Source organism: Myxocyprinus asiaticus, chromosome 30 (assembly GCF_019703515.2).
Source record: "Myxocyprinus asiaticus isolate MX2 ecotype Aquarium Trade chromosome 30, UBuf_Myxa_2, whole genome shotgun sequence".
NCBI lineage: Eukaryota > Metazoa > Chordata > Actinopteri > Cypriniformes > Catostomidae > Myxocyprinus > Myxocyprinus asiaticus.
The window spans coordinates 27,772,033-27,789,228 of NC_059373.1; the positions used below are offsets into that span (position 1 = coordinate 27,772,033).

At 38.2% G+C, this 17,196-nt stretch overlaps 1 pseudogene; it reads left to right on the forward strand.

Moving 5' to 3' along the window:
• LOC127421135 (cytosolic 5'-nucleotidase 1A-like) overlaps nt 1–16,856 on the forward strand; it is a 28,846-nt pseudogene extending 11,990 nt beyond the window's left edge.
• Nucleotides 16,857–17,196: the final 340 nt, after the last annotated feature.

Sequence of the window (17,196 nt, forward strand, 5' to 3'; positions counted from 1 at the left end):
ACCACACCTTTCATATCACTTCTGAAGATATGGATTCAAACACTGGAGTCGTATGGATTACTTTTACACTGCCTTTATGTGCTTTTTGGAGCATCAGAATTTTGGCCACCATTTGCTTGCATTGTACGGACCTAAAATATTCTTCTAAAAATCATAATTTGTGTTCAGCAGAAGAAAGAAAGTCATACACATCTGGGATGGCATTAGGGTGAGAATGATGAGAGAATTGTAATTTTTGGTGAACTACCCCTTTAACAGTACTGATAATAATATTGACAGTTAGATGTATCTACATTTGTGTGTTGTTTTAGGCACTGGAGACAGTGAATACTCGGTTACGAGAACTATACCCAGATAGTGAGGAGTTGTTTGACATTGTGCTGGTAACTTACAACCATGCCCATGTAGGGGTGAGACTCATCAACACCATCAACTACCATAGTAAGTATTCTTACTGACCCTTACAGAAAGATCCATTTTTGTAAACATAATACCACAACCATATAGAATTTTAGCATACAGAAAGACCAGAACTACCATTTATGTTCACTATAAATGGAAAAAACTGATTGTTGCAAGAACAGAAAACTTTCAATTAAAATAATTCCTACTCATAGAGTTATTACTAATATTAGAGAAGTATACATGTAACTATCTTGTACCACCAAAACAGCTACATGTAAATTAAGGTGGAATAAATGTAATATTTGTCATTGTAGCCTACTATTACCTACCCTTACATTTTCAAACATGTAGACTCTTTTCCTAAAAACTGGTGGAATCAAAATGTTCCACACAAATTCTAAAACCCATCTGAGGGATATAAATAATAATAAAGCCATTTGTTCAACTGTGAATTCGGCAACAAATCAAATCAAAATCAAATCACTTTTATTGTCACACAGCCATATACACAAGTGCAATAGTGTGTGAAATTCTTGGGTGCAATTCCGAGCAACACAGCAGTCATGACAGTGATGAGACATATACCAATTTACAATAACATCAAATTAACAGAACACAATTTAAACATCTGATATACACACAATTACACTCAACAATATACAAATAATAACATACACTGTACAGTATACAATACGCACTATATAGATACACATTATTCAATAAATATAAAAATATATAAAAAAGTATATATAGTAGTAAATATAGAATGTACAGTATTGTACTGTATTGACATTCAGGCTGTTGGTTGTTAAGAGAGAATATAATATAATAATATAATTTATGACAATCCGGTGTGAGATATAAGAGTAAGGGTAATAAAGTGCAGTGCTGATGTATTTTGATCGTGGGAGATCAAGAGTTCAGAAGTCTGATTGCTTGAGGGAAGAAGCTGTCATGGAGTCGGCTGGTGCGGGTCCTGATGCTGCGATACCGCCTGCCTGATGGTAGCAGTGAGAACAGCCCATGGCTCGGGTGGCTGGAGTCTCTGATGATCCTCCGAGCTTTTTTCACACACCGCCTTGTATATATTTCCTGGAGGGAGGGAAGCTCACCTCCGATGATGTGTCTGGCAGTTCGCACCACCCTTTGCAGTGCTTTGCGGTTGTGGGCGGTGCTATTGCCGTACCAGGCGGAGATGCAGCCAGTCAGGATGCTCTCTACAGTGCTGGTGTAGAACCGTGTGAGGATGTGGCGGTTCATTCCAAACTTCCTCAGCCGTCTCAGGAAGAAGAGACGCTGATGAGCCTTCTTCACAACGACTTCAGTGTGGATGGACCATGTGAGTTCCTCAGTGATATGGACACCCAGGAACTTGAAGCTGCTGACTCTCTCCACTGGTGCTCCATTGATGGTGATGGGACTGTGTTCTCTGTCTTTTCTTCTGAAGTCCACCACAAGCTCCTTTGTCTTACTGACGTTGAGGGAGAGGTTGTGCTCCTGACACCAGTGTGTCAGAGTGTGCACCTCCTCTCTGTAGGCTGTTTCATCATTGTCAGTGATCAGACCTACCACCGCCAGTCATTTAAGCAAGTGATTTTGGATTGCTTTGGAACAGGCACAATGGTGGATGTTTTGAAGCATGTGGGGACTACAGACAAAGAGAGGGAAAGATTGAAAATATCCGTAAAAACACCAGACAGTTGGTTCGCGCATGCTCTGATGACGCAGCCCGGAATGCTGTCTGGGCTTTGCGGATATTCACCCGTCGGAAGGATCGGGTTACATCCGCAACAGAGACGGAGAGTGAACTAACCTCTGTAGCTTCGGCCGCGAGAGCTCTCTCCACGAGGGCGGTGTTATTTCCCTCAAAACGAGCATAAAAAGTATTTAGCTCATCTGGGAGAGAGGCAGCGGTGTTCATGGCGGAGTTTTTATTTCCTTTAAAGTCTGTGATGATGTTAATTCCCTGCCACATGCTTCTAGAGTTGGTGGTGTTAAACTGTCCTTCAATCTTGTTCCTGTACTGACGTTTTGCTGCTCTGATAGTTTTTCGGAGGGCATAACTGGCTTGTTTATGCTCCTCCGCATTCCTGGAATTAAAAGCGGAGGTCCGCACATCAAGTGCCGCACGAACATCGCTATTAATCCATGGCTTCTGGTTTGGATAGATCCGTATTGTTTTGGTCGGAACGACGTCCTCTACGCACTTTCTGATGAAACACGTTACGCTATCAGCGTAAATCTCGATGTCGTCAACAGAGGCGGACCGGAACATCTCACAGTCCGTGTGATCAAAACAGTCTTGTAGCGTAGAGTCTGATTGGTCCGACCAGCACTGGATCGTTCTGAGGGTGGGTGCTTCCAATTTCAGTTTCTGCCTGTAAGCGGGCAGAAGCAGAATGGAGGAGTGGTCTGATTTGCCAAATGGTGGGCGGGAGAGGGATTTGTAGCCATCCCGGAAGGGAGAGTAGCAATGGTCCAAAACCCGGTCCCCTCGTGTGTTAAAACTAATGTGTTGGTGGTATTTTGGTGCTACTGATTTGAAACTGGCTTTGTTAAAGTCCCCGGTCACAATGAACGCGGCCTCAGGGTGCGCGGTTTCCTGTTTGCTTATAATCCCGTACAGTTCTTTGAGTGCCCGGTCTGTGTCGGCTTGTGGGGGAATGTACACAGCAGTGATAACGACCGCTGTGAATTCCCTCGGTAGCCAGAATGGTCGACACAGAAGCATGAGAAATTCCAGATCAGGAGAGCAGAAAGACTTGATAGAATGTACGTTCCTCTGATCACACCAGGATTTGTTGGTCATAAAACATACACCACCACCTCTGCTTTTACCTGAGAGGTCTTTCGCTCTGTCCGCTCAGTGCACGGAGAACCCCACGGGTTCGATGGCTGAATCCGGAATCTCCGTAGACATCCAAGTTTCTGTTAGGCAGATAATGCACCAGTCCCTCATCTCTCGTTGGAAAGAGATCCGCGCTTTCAGCTCGCAGAGCTTGTTATCCAGAGACTGAACATTTGCCAGTAGAATACTGGGTAGCGGGGGTCGATTTGCGCGGCGTCTTACTCTGATGAGAACACCGGCTCTGTTTCCCCTTTTCCTCCTGTGTTTCCGTGGCCGGGCAGCCCAGACAAAGGGCTCCGCTGCCGTGTTTGTAAACAGCGGGTCGGCATTGAGGAATTTGAAGTCCGGTTTACAGTGTGTGATTGCTGAACCAATGTCCAAAAGTGTTTGGCTGTCGTAGACAATAAGGCAGACAACATCAAAGACAAAAAACATAAGAATTGTAAACAAAACAAACAAAGCACTACCATGTTGTGTCGGAGCTCGCAACACAGCAGCCATACTCGACGCCATCTTGAGTCCACAAGAGGTGGAAAGTTCTGCTGCTGAAATCGGTTTGGCCTAATCTGGAAATGTTCTTATGGTGAAATGTCCACAGAGTGGCACCAAAAGCAAATTGTATTTTTAGTAGTAAATTAAGTAATACAGTAAATAGAAATGCATATTTTAAACCTACTCCCAAACCCTAACCCTAAGCGTCAGTGGAGAAAAAATTTAATTCTATAGCAAAATTGCAACCTCAAAATCACGCTCACCATTGTTTATGTAAATATGATTACTTCCTGGTTTCCACGGGACCAAATCCCATATCTTGGAGTGAACATGATCACTTCTTGGTTTCCATTTGACCACAACACGCTATCAGTGGCACCACAGGGAAAGCTGAACATGTTTGAATTTATCCAAAAATGTTTGATTGGTTGGTGCTCATCAGTAATTCATCACGAAGAGATCGATTTTAGGTTACATCAATATTTGGATACAGCATGTCAATTTCCCATGTGATCATGTTGATGTAAGCAAACTTGCAGCATGACGAACAGATGAAACTGACAAACTAAGTGTATGAGTACCACGTAGTAGATTAAAAAATTGGCGATTAGCACAAAAACCCTTAATTAATTGAATTTGCCATTGAAACTATGTTCCACTCTCTAAATTAAATATTTACAACCAACTAATAAGTCGTAAGCATGGGATGGAAAATAACTGCATGATTCTTGTATACATAAAACTGTAAATGCAGAGATTTCATTGTTCTTAACTATGTTTTCCTGGAAGATAAATCTCCAGCTGGCCAATCATATCTTCCCACAGAGATGCATGTGACACCTCTAACCTCTGTATTACAAACCAGCCACTTCCTGCTCAGTTCCTTGCAGCAGCCCAGCTGGACTGGTTTTGATTGTTCCGGTGGCTAACTCAAGAAAAAACAAACATCAGTCCATCCTTTGGCCTCTCTATGGACAAAATAACAAATATGCGGATATGGACTGACGTTTCCAGAACCGTGTAAAGTCAGAACGCCATGATCTGATCTAAAAAAGATAGAAATTTGTATAATGTTGCATATGACAAGTAATTCCAAAAGCCATTATTGGCAGCAAAAGCTATTTAAAATATAGCTGCAAGCAGCGATTAATGGGGTTCAAGCCTTTAAGGTCCTTTAAGTACATATGTAACATATATGAAGTATTAATTAGACAGCCTGTTTGCAACTAAAACAATGATAAAGTGCCTTGATTTTCAGAAACATCAGGTTAGGTAGCACAGAGATATGGTATTTTTTACATTTCTGACTATTAGCGCCACAAAGAGGCAGAGGTATCCAATCCAATTTTTTCATGTGTCTTCAGATTGACCTCCTACATATGTGTTTTAAATTTGGTGATGATTCCTCATTCCGTTCAAGAGTTATAACCGTTTTAGTAAAAGTGGCCATGCCCCCTACGTATGTTTGGCACACCTTTGTGATGATGAATCGAAAGTTCAGACTTTTTTTTGATAATTATTAATATTGGTACTGTAGAGAATCTTTCTGCACTAGTTTGGTTCCGATTGGGCAAACGGCCTATAACTAGTTCGAAAAAGTAGTTTTGTTCAATAATCTCAAATATTTAACGAACAGTTTGATTCACACCAATGGTTCTTGAGGCAAAGTTGTTCAGAAAGAGGAGTTCTATCATATGATATTAATAACGTGTTTCTTTGTGAAAGACAGCCGTATATATCTCTATTTAAAAGTGTTTAAAACGCGATAGCACCTCCCGGTGGCCAATGTTTTTCAAATTTTGCACAGACCTCTTGGGCCAACAGACAAATAGGCCTACCACGTTTCATTTCGATCCGTATTTTTTAAAGAGCACCTATTATGGTTTTTAAACGTGCCTAATTTTGTTTTAAAGGTCTCATACAATAGATTTACATGCATCCAAGGTCAAAAAACACTTTAATTTGCTCATAATTTAAATTGCAGCATTACCTTTTTTCCCAGTGTCAAAAACGACTCCTTCAATGATCCGTTCTAAAGGATTCATTCTAAACTCCTCCTTTCAGAGAGCCTACTCTGCTCTGATTGGTCAGATGTCCCAGTCTGTTGTGATTGGTCTACCGCTTAGTGTAGTGTTTATGGGCGGGTCAAAGCTGTTCGCGAGCAGCCAATGAAGACCAGAGGCGGGTTTTTTGTTACCAAATTATGTAGGTTAGTACAGGAAGCCATTAAGCATACAGTTACATATTTAGGAGTTATCATAGATAAAGATAAGAATGAACGCAGTGTGCTTAACTTCGGACCTATAATTAACTAAATTAAAAGGAGATTTAATGTATGGCTTCAAAGAGATTTATCCCTGAATGGAAGGGTCTTACTGTCTAAAGCAGAAGGGATATCAAGATCTGTTTATGTGTCTTTAGCCTTAGATATGCCATCTAGTGTATCCAAGGAATTAGACAAAATGTTATTTAATTTTCTGTGGAGAAACAGACAACATTATTTGAGAAAGGACATTTTATGTAAGCAAAAGAGTAAAGGTGGGTTATCTGTGCTTACCTTTGAAACCTTGAATGATACATTTAAGTTTAATTGGTTAATTAAATTCATGAAAGAAAAGGACAGCATGCGGTACACATTTCCAAAGTATGTGTCTGATATGTTGGGTGGCATAGATCTTTTGTTGAGATGCGATTATAAAATTGATAAACTACCTGTGAAATTAGCTAAGTTTCACAAACAAGTTTTATTAGCTTGGATGCTGGTGTTTAAGCACAATTTTTCCCCAAATAAATATATTATTTGGAATAATAGAAGTATTCAATATAAAAATAGATCTCTCTTCTATTAAAGTTGGTATGAAAATAATATTGTGTAAGTTAGACAACTTTAAAATTCAAACGGTAATTTGTTAACTTATAGTGAATTCTTGGATAAATCTGGGTTTTCAGTTACACCAAAAGTGTATGCTGTTGTGTTTGACGCCATACCTCAATAGGTTACACATTTTGTAAGAGCTTGTGGAAGTGATATTTCTGAGACAATATATGTTAAAGACAGGAGATACTGATATCCTTAAACACCATTGTACTAATAAACATATTAGAAATATTATAATAGATGAAATTACTACTCATAAAAGTTCATTGTGGAACAATGTATTTAGAAATATAAACTGGACTAAAGCTTGGAATCTTTGTGAAAAATATTGTTTAAATAATAAAGTAAAAGAGGTTACATTCAAAGTTTTACATGGTATATATCCAGCTAAAGGTGTATTAGAGAGATTTCATTTGGATATTGATTATTCCTGTGATTTTTGTTCAATAGAAAAATAATCTATTGTCCATCTTTTTTGTAATTGTGTATACTCTAAGATTTTTTGGGTGGATATGGAACATTTTATCAGAAGGAAAACCAAAATTATATTCAAGCTTAATAATTTTGATATATGTATATATTATTCCAATGAAAACAATAATAATAATTGTATTTTTCTTGTACAACTTTTTATTATTTTTGGGAAGTTCCACATACATAAGCAGAAATGGTCAGGGTCCAAGCCAAATTTCATTCATTTTCTCCAGGAGATCAAGAACTACAGCACCTGCTTGGAGAATATTGTCAACAAAAAAGTAAAAAAAAAAAAAAAAAAAAAAAAACTTGTAGTATTTTTCGTGGCTACTTTTTTGATTAAGGAATTAATGTTCTGTACACTCTGGTATATTTATGTATATTTCTGTATACTGTTATATATTATATTCTGTTAATAATAAAATAAAAAAAGATTAGTACAGGAAGTCTGGATTTTTGCACTTTGATTTTTGAAACTTTGCAGACTTTTTTACATTCAGAAACAGCTATATGACACACTACATGAAAGGTAATATTTGAAAAACCATAATAGGTGCTCTTTAACCTTGTCAAATAGCTGCTAAAATCTGATTGGTCGATGGCGGCCATGTCGAGATCAAGGCACTTTTTGATAAAACCATAAAACAAGTAACTCTGAACAAACACTTCAATGTTCACAATAAATAAGTCTGAATCTTACTTCAGTTTCAGTGAACTAGTTTACATTCAGCTGATCTGTTCACTGATGAAGATTGTTAGAGGTGGATACTGTTATATAGATACACATAACTTGCTCTGGCTTTCAAGAAACAGGAAAAATTCACAACTTTAAAAAAATAATTACATGTGTAGGACGTTTGCGTTGTAGGGATGAACATGCAGATTTCAGATATAAAATTGGTGATTAAATGACTAATGTTTACTCACTGAAATGAGATGATTTCCTGTTAAGTCAATAGGGACATTGGAATGTTTGGTCATAGCAATATGGTGGCTCAGTGGTTTCACTGATATGACGTCATGAGCAATCTAGTTCTATATTATATATCAGTGGTTATGGCCCAAAATGTGATTTTTTTTTTTGTTTTGTTCACTATAGCGACACCTATGGGCTGATCAGGGCGATTCCATATGTATTGTTAGCCTGCCGGAGTACTACCATCCCTGAAAGTTTCAAGTCTCTAGGCCTTACGGTTTAGTCTGCACGATCAGTTTTAGAGCAGAATAACAATAAAATTAATAAAAATCCTGACAAAAATAATAGGGTTTCTAGCCCTTCAGGCTTGAACCCCTAAAAATACAACAAAAAACAATGCATCCACTGAACTCAAGCCAAATAATTAATGTCTATATTTTTTGGCTATGAAACAAATCTAGCAGATTTATTTATTTTTTTTCAAACAGGCCAATCAGATTATATGAAAGAATATGTGAGCTAAAATACCAAGAGCATATTAAGAAGGTCCCCAATGTTCCCAGGATTTCCACAGGTCTTAGAAAGTCTTAATTCGCCCTTCTGCAAAATAAGGCCTTAAAAATGTCTTAAATTGGAGCAACAAGTCTTAAATTCATAAGGTCATGGCATTAAATGTTGCATGAGGGATTGTTTTCTCGTTGCATTTAAGTAGGGTGACCTAAGACCTAACTTTTCTTAAGAAAAGTGGACATCTTCACTGCTCAGGACAAAGCAGGGACTCATGAACAGTTATTACACAAACAGTCATTGATCATCGAGAAAGCAACACACCATATTAAAAACCAAAGGAATGTAAACTCACTCACAAACAAACACACACAAATGTCTCATCCGTTTTGAGACTTTAAAAATCTGGTCACCCTGTTTAAGTTATTTTAGAGTGAAGACTAGGCCTCACTCTAAATGCACCACACGGCTTACATTAGATCGCTAAATATTCATTGAACAGTATACATTATAGGTGATGGTATGTGCTGCTTCATCTGTCAGTAAGCGTCAGTGTTGTAGAGGAGTATAGCTGATACAATGGGTCTGATCAGAAGGTAAAAGTTATTAAATTTCTGGTGGTTGGGAGCAGAGTTATTCAAGCCTTAAGAGACTTTTTGAAAAATTAGTTAAAAAGTAATGGAGATCTATTGAAAGTTGCAATTTTAAACTTTGAAGTGTTGCTATAAATAAGACTCTTTATGTGCTCCCTAGACATTTACATTTAGAGAACATATTGACGTATTGTGTTCCCTTCAGTTGATTCCTTAAATTTTCTTTAGTTGGTCTTAAAAAAAGTCTTAAATTTAGCTTCATAAAACCTGCAGAAACCCTGGTTCCAATGCTAATCTCATTGGAGAACATGTTGTATTGTGCTGTAATGAAACCTCTAACCCAAATCTCTTGAAAGGGTCCAGTCAGCAGAAACAAGTTATACTGAGCTGCCCTCTTCTGAAACTTTCATACTTTTTTATCCGTTGCAGTTAGGGTACGTTTACATGACAACGATGTACTAAAAACGGAAACGTTTTTCCTTTGTGTTTTTGAAAAGTTTCGCGTACAGACAACAACGTTGTCAAAACGATCCCCGTTCACACGGATCAGCGAATAAGACTAAAAACGCTGTATTATGCATGCCAGGCCAGTAGTCGGAGATGTCACTTTGTAAAGAAACACTACGCGCCTGCGCACATAAGCACTCCTCCACTGAGCGGTGAATACAAACAATGAAGATGGCGATCGCTGGTCATAGTAGTGATGCAGTAAATCTACACTTTGCTGGAGAAGCGTCAATAAACTCAAAGTCTCGAGCAGCACAAACACAGTCCTGAAGTCCGCCATTGTAGTTTTGAATGTCTCGCACGTTGTTTTGAAGTACTCGCGCGCATGCCTATAGACTGAACACGTAATATGCGTGTGCATGACATCATCGTTTTCACAAATTCGCTTTTTTGTATGTTTACACAGAGACGATAACGGCATCGTTTTCAAAAACTTGCACTTTGAAACCCGTTTTCAAAAGTTTGCGTTTTCAGGCCCAAAAACGGCATTGTCGTGTAAACGACAGCCAAAACGCATAAAAAGTTTTCCGTTTTTAGTTGAAAACGTTGTCGTGTAAACGTACCCTAGTCTCATTTAGGCCTATTCTCAGTATGTTACATATTGCATCTTGTTCCTTCCTGGACAAACTTGGCTTGACACTTTCATGTAAACTACACCTGCTGATGATGCATAAGTTGAGCTGGCACTGCTCATGCACTTGTGTGTCAGAGGCTAAAAGGGGCACATAACCCCAACATTTCCCACCAGTCTAAGCTTTCCATCTGTTAAACAGTTCAACTTCTACAACTATCAACATTGAGGTGTATCAACTATGAAATCTGCTAATTGAAAAGATTAAAACACTGTTTAAACTGGTTTTAAACTGGAAAAATCTCAAACAAAGTGCTTTAAATTAAATTGTATATATTTTACGTAAAGCTTTATTTTATTGAAGTATTTCTGTAAAAATTTGTTTATTTAGAAAATAAACTTTAACCAAGATTGATAAATACTGTAAAAGCGTTGTTCATTATTAGTTCATGTCAACTATTTAATTAACTAATGTTAATGGATATACAAGCACATTGTAAAATGTCAATGAAATGACAATTGTGGTCTAGGCTGGCCACTGGCTACAATAATAACTGGCACTCATGTAAATGTTAACTGCTGATTAATATTCCTGTTTTGTCCTCAGATCTATTCATTGAGCGGTTCTGCATGACAGGAGGTAGCAGTCCCATTGGGTACCTGAAAGCGTGGCATACAAACCTGTATCTGTCTGCTGATGCTGAAAAAGTTCAGGAAGCTCTCACTGAAGGTTAGGACACTGTAAACAGTAAATACGAGATAACACATGCAAATGCCTTGTAGTTAATCTTGTAGTATATTCAGATGATCAAAGTTCAGCCCTGCATCTCAATGTGGTGCAAGCTGATAGGTTTTTGACTATCTGTTAGACAGTTGGCTCACTCATATGTAACATGATAGGCCAATCGGCTCACATGGTGTAAACTGATAGGTTTTTGACTATCTGTTAGACAGTTGGCTCACTCATATGTGACATGATAGGCCAATCGGCTCACATGGTGTAAGCTGATAGGTTTTTGACTATCTGTTAGACAGTTGGCTCACTCATATGTGACATGATAGGCCAATCGGCTCACATGGTGTAAGCTGATAGGTTTTTGACTATCTGTTAGACAGTTGGCTCACTCATATGTGACATGATAGTCCAATCGGCTCACATAGTGTAAGCTGATAGGTTTTTGACTACTTGTTAGGCAGTTGGCTCACTCATATGTGACATGATAGGCCAATCGGCCCACATAGTGTAAGCTGATAGGTGCTTTGACATGTAATCGAGTACCCAGTCAACTTGCATCTCTCTTTTTGTGTAACATTTCAATTGCTCAGTTTTGCAGATAATCCGGATTCACTGCAGTGCGCTGCAAGACTTTTTCTCTGAAACCCTCCTCCATCCCAGCTTCACCTGTCTAAATCTGCTACATGTGGATTCTTTGTAATGTCTATTTGTGCAGCAGCTTGTCATACATGCTTGATGCAGCATATCTTGCATTTTGTCTAATTGTGCAGCAGCAGCTCATGTTCACATGCTTAAGTCAGTATGTCTGTGTATTTTCTAGCAGTAGCAAGTCTCTGTACTTGCTCAGCAGCAGCAGCAGCAGCAGCATAGAAGATCTAGTCCACCAAGACCAATATCCTATCAATATGTCATACCCACATTAACATGTTAAATCGTTCTGAGAGTTGTCATGACTGAAATACAATGATGTTGCCAGCATGGCAAACTTGCTTACAAAGGTTTCAATTAAACCGGATTCACATCACTTTTACTCACCATATGTGATACAGAATTGGTGTCAGTACATTTATAGGTATATAAACAATATAATATGCCTTAATGGAACTGTAGATTCTAGAAGTTTCATTGACAACACAGGAATTTGCCAAAAAAAAAAATCAAAGAACGCACTGAAAATCAAAAACAGGTGCTCTTCACAGACATTAGACCTGTTGTGGTATATTTAGACAGAGATTTGAGAGGTAACCTGTCAATTATTTTGAAATGAAGTACCAAATTACTGAGTGGTCAAAGTGCCTCCAAAGGAATTGCATTTGCAGTTTGCCATTTATAGATCTCAACATCAAATCAACCTGTAAGCATATGTGCATCATGTAATGCTTTGTTTACTCAGTATCACATTCATTAAATTGATATATTGCATACATAATAAAAAAGTAATTGATTTGATGGAAAAACACTGAACTTTAAGGATTGTGAGCAACTAGTGCACCTTTCAGGATTTTTTTCAAAGCTTTTTACCCATTCATTTAATAAGGCTTATATCACTTCAAGTTGATTGTCCATTATCCTGTGCTCCAAACCGACTGTGTTACAATCCAATGACCTATTTGCTTCTCAGTGGCTAAATGGGTACTAATGTCTTTAAAGAACACCCTTTTACTGGCATTTGGCATACTGCTTTTTCCTAGGTAAAAGTTTTTTTTTTTTTTTGCTAACAGAGATTGCAGCAGCCACCATGTTTATGCCGGAAAAACAAATAGAGGTGTCAGAGTCCCAGCTGAGAGTGGCATTCGATGGAGATGCTGTTCTCTTCTCTGATGAGTCTGAGCGTATTTTTAAATCCCATGGTCTGGACAAGTTCTTCGAGCATGAGAGGGAAAATGAAAACACACTGTTAGATCATGTATGTACATGAATTTCATTGCTACTCCTTTGTGCTGTTTATTTTGCTACAGTGCACATGCAAAATGAATGTTTAAATAATACATTATACTGTATGTAATAATGTTATTTGATAAGATTGACATTTTGTTATTATGCATTACAAGACTATTTTGAGAGATGATTTTCTTCCTCCTTGTGACATCTTAAATGAGCAGAAATTAACTGAATAATTAAATGAAAAAGGTGCTTCTCATGAAGCTTGTCAAGAAATGTCTTGGTCATATTAAACCCCCATATAAAGATATTAAAAAAGAAATATATGAAATTTTACTTTGCATAAAGAAAATTAAGCCTACTGGACAAATAAGATTTTTTAAATCCTGACATTATTTTCAGGACACTTTAACACATTTTATCTCCCAATTCTCACAACTGCATCGGGACGTTTTACTTTTACTACTCCCATTATTTTCAATGAGGATTCAAATTACCGTCACAGTCTCTCTTTTTTTGTTATACAATTGAATAATAATGTGTTAAAAATTTGCGTAATTGAAAGACGGTACCAAGGGAGTACTACTATGATGTATAAATCTTTACAGTTTAAACAATATAAGAATATTTTTCATGTTGCGGAAATGAGAATATTATCATGGTAAAAAAAAAATTCACATTGTGTTAATGAAAATTGGAGGGTAAAATATACGCAGCTGTCATGATGTCACAATTTAAAACAACTTAGGCTTTATTTTCTATATGCAAAATATAATTTCTTATTTGTTTCTTTTGATTTTGGAGTAATATAGTACCAGGGCATTTTCTTGACAGGCTTTGTGAAAATCGCCCAACCATTTACCTGGAGATAAATTGAACTAATGATCTAAACAAGTTAATTGAGTCCAACTGAAAGTTACATGCTGGTGTGTTAAAGCAGTGTTGAAACCAAACTAATAATATAAAATGTATTTAATTGTTCTTTGCAGTATCTTAGGTTTTGCAATGAACTCATCACCTTTCTTATCAAAAACTATTGAATGTTTTATAGGATGAAAAAAGGTCTTAAAGGGGCTATAAGCGATTTAAGCATCAGAAGCATTTGCGTTACTGAGCCCTTGAATTAGCCATGCCCCCTCATTCCAAAACCCTGTCCTCCAAAGATAATTTTGAGACAAAAGCTGAGCAAAAGAGCAGCACTGTTTGTTCCTGTGTCTGTCAAATTCAACAGTGGCACAATAGCGCCCTCAACTGACAAACATTATGAGTCATAGCCTCAGTGATCTGCTTCAAATACAACACTATGAGAACGAGCAAAATGATTGACAGTTGAAAAGTGTCAATGTCAGAGGTCTGCGGACACATTTTTGTTTGCTGTTTACAAAGTCTACAGCTGTCACAGAGACCGGTGAGATATCTAAGGACACTTATTTCATTAATATTTTTAAGGGAGTAGGAAAATGTTTTGCATACTTTTTCATGAAAAAAATCGCTTACAGTACCTTTAATGTTACATCGTACGTTCTTCAGATCAGCCCTCCTGGGTACATAGGTAGTTTTCTAAAAATCCATGGAACATGAAGGATAAAGGTTCTCCTACCTATGGTATCGGGCTGTAAACACTTTTTTGGAACATTTATTATTAAGGGTGAGAAGGTAGATCTCCAGGAGGAGAACTGAGCATCCTAGTTCTAGAGTGTAGCTGACTCTAGTATAATTGCCACAGTAAATGTTTTATATAATGTCTCCATGTCATAGGGCCCACTGAAGGGTTTCCTGGAAGTGCTTGGAAAGCTTTAGAAGAAATTCTACACTAAAGGCCATCGCATGGACTGTCCCATCCGCACCTACCTCGTGACTGCCCGCAGTGCAGCCAGCTCAGGCATCCGTGCCTTAAAGACTCTCCGTGCCTGGGGACTAGAGATCGATGAGGCTCTTTTCCTGGCTGGGGCACCTAAAGGCCCCATGCTAGAGAAAATACGGCCCCACATCTACTTTGATGACCAGATGTTCCACGTGGAGGGGGCTGCAGAGATGGGTGCCATTGCCGCCCACGTGCCCTATGGGATCGCACAGAAATACCCGCATAAGAAAAGCACCAATACATCAAAATAACAGACTGGAAAAATTAAGGAGATGCCATAGGCAACATATGGCAAATTTCCTTCTTATTTTGGTAGAGACTCTTAAGTTGCAGATCTTGTAAATTTAGTTATGCACACGTTGGATCGGGACAGATCTCTTTCTTTGCCTTATTTCGATGTGACCTATATAAGGCCACACAACTACTCATTGACATAGAGTATACTCAACTGAAGATTCAACACTGTGATGTTCTTTTTTAAAGCTTACAGCTCTTTTACAGCAGCCCCACAATCAATTATTCTGTATATATTACAATTCTCAAAAATCATGCAATGCCGAAGCACTACAAAGAAAAGTCACTGTGGCAGACAAGCCTCTTGTTCATCGGAAAAGAAGAAGGGGAACCGGGTTATCAACCAAAAAGACTTTAATAACACAAACATAAAACTGCTGTTCAGCATAACAAAACATGTGTGCACACACACAAACACAGCTCCTTCCTGGAGAGGAGGAGTTGCCCTTTCGGCCGTTCCACTGCCAGCTGGTCTTCCCCGCCTCCTGGGAACCTGAGTAGGATGAGGGGTGGGAGAGGGGAGAAACAGAGAGAGAGGGGAGAGCGAGAGAAAAAAAAGAAAAACACTCCGGTTCCCGACCACAGTGCCATTTGGTCCTCAGCCAGCTGTGCAACGATCCTCTGTGACGCTGGGCGATGACACTAGACTTCGCCTTCTGGCTGATGGCATCGGGCTCCTCCGCCTCCTGGCTGACGGCATCGGGCTCCTCCGCCTCCTGGCGAACCACTCCAGTACCACCGGATCGTGTATCCTCGGCGTCGTGATCCTCCGTCAGCGCGTCTTCCTCCAATCCTGGGTTTCGGCACCGGTGTGGCAAACAAGCCTCTTGTTCATCGGAAAGGAGGAAGTGGGAACCGGGTTATCAACCAAAAAGGCACAAACATAAAATTGCTTTTCAGCATAACAAAACACGTGTGCGTACACACAAACACAGCGCCATGTATCTCTCTCTCTCTCTAGCTGGTGTCCCTGGCTCCTCCTTATCTCTCTCTCCCGCTGATTGTGGCAACTCAGTGCCAGGCATGCATCCTCACGGCCTGGCCATGCCTTCCTCCTCTAAGCATTGTCTGGGTGCAGCTTCTCTTCAATAGCTAGTGCACAGTGCACATGATTTGAGCTGACTGTTAAAACTGAATGTGTGCAGCTATTCTTGTAAGCCATCATTAGTTTTCCTCCGGTGAATTGAAAATGGAAAAAGACTGATACCCTGAAATGGTGTATTATCAGTATACACATTGTGTGCTTTAACCACTATATCTAATCCAGCAATAGACTGTGATTGTGCTCTTGTTTATGTGTGCTGTATGTGTGTGTTGTGTGAGCAAAGCTACAGTATTCTTTCATGTGATCTAATGTATGTGGCCATATATAATGGATGGAGTGCTAGTCCTTAAATGCAACGTTTAACATTGCAAAAATGCTGTAATATTTTACATTTGAGAATGAAATAATCTAGAGAGATTTAAAACTATTAATAGTAGTGAATGTCATATTTTCATCTGTAAAGTCAAACAGTGCTTTTATGTTTACCTAATGTGCATATAAGATATTTTTTGACAGAAAACAATTGTTTGTCAGTGATTGCTTTTGTGTTCTGTATAAAGTGGTGGATTTGCCACCTGCAGCACTTAAATAATTCCCTGTGGGTTGATCCAGCTGTGCTTATGGGCCTTATGAATAAAATATGTGATAAATTAATGTACTGTAAATAATAAATACATACTGTATTTATTCCCAGCCCAGAAATTTTGAAAAAGTTGGGCCTATTTTACAATTTATGACAGAATTTATAATGGAAATACAGTGGAAGGATATGTCTACAAATGTCAAACCAAAGAAAGAAGTCACTTCTAAACTGCATAATATTTCTCCAAGAAGATTCATTAATCATGGAGTTAATAATCCTTGTTCACAAATAAAAGTGAATAAATAAATTACTTTTTCATTCTGAATTGGCAGCAAATTACTTTTACTTTAGGGTTGTGATGACATAATTCCCTGTTCATGATGTGATTGTTTATTCACATGTTTCTGGTGCCTTGATTTCCTGTTTCACTGTGCTATTTAGTAATGTTGAGCAGCATTCATCCTTTTTATAATAATAATTTAATAATAATTTATAATTATAATAATTAATAATAATTATAATTATAATAATTTTATAATTATAATATTTTTTTTTATAATTTTCTTTATTTATCACACATTATACATTTTGCACATATACAG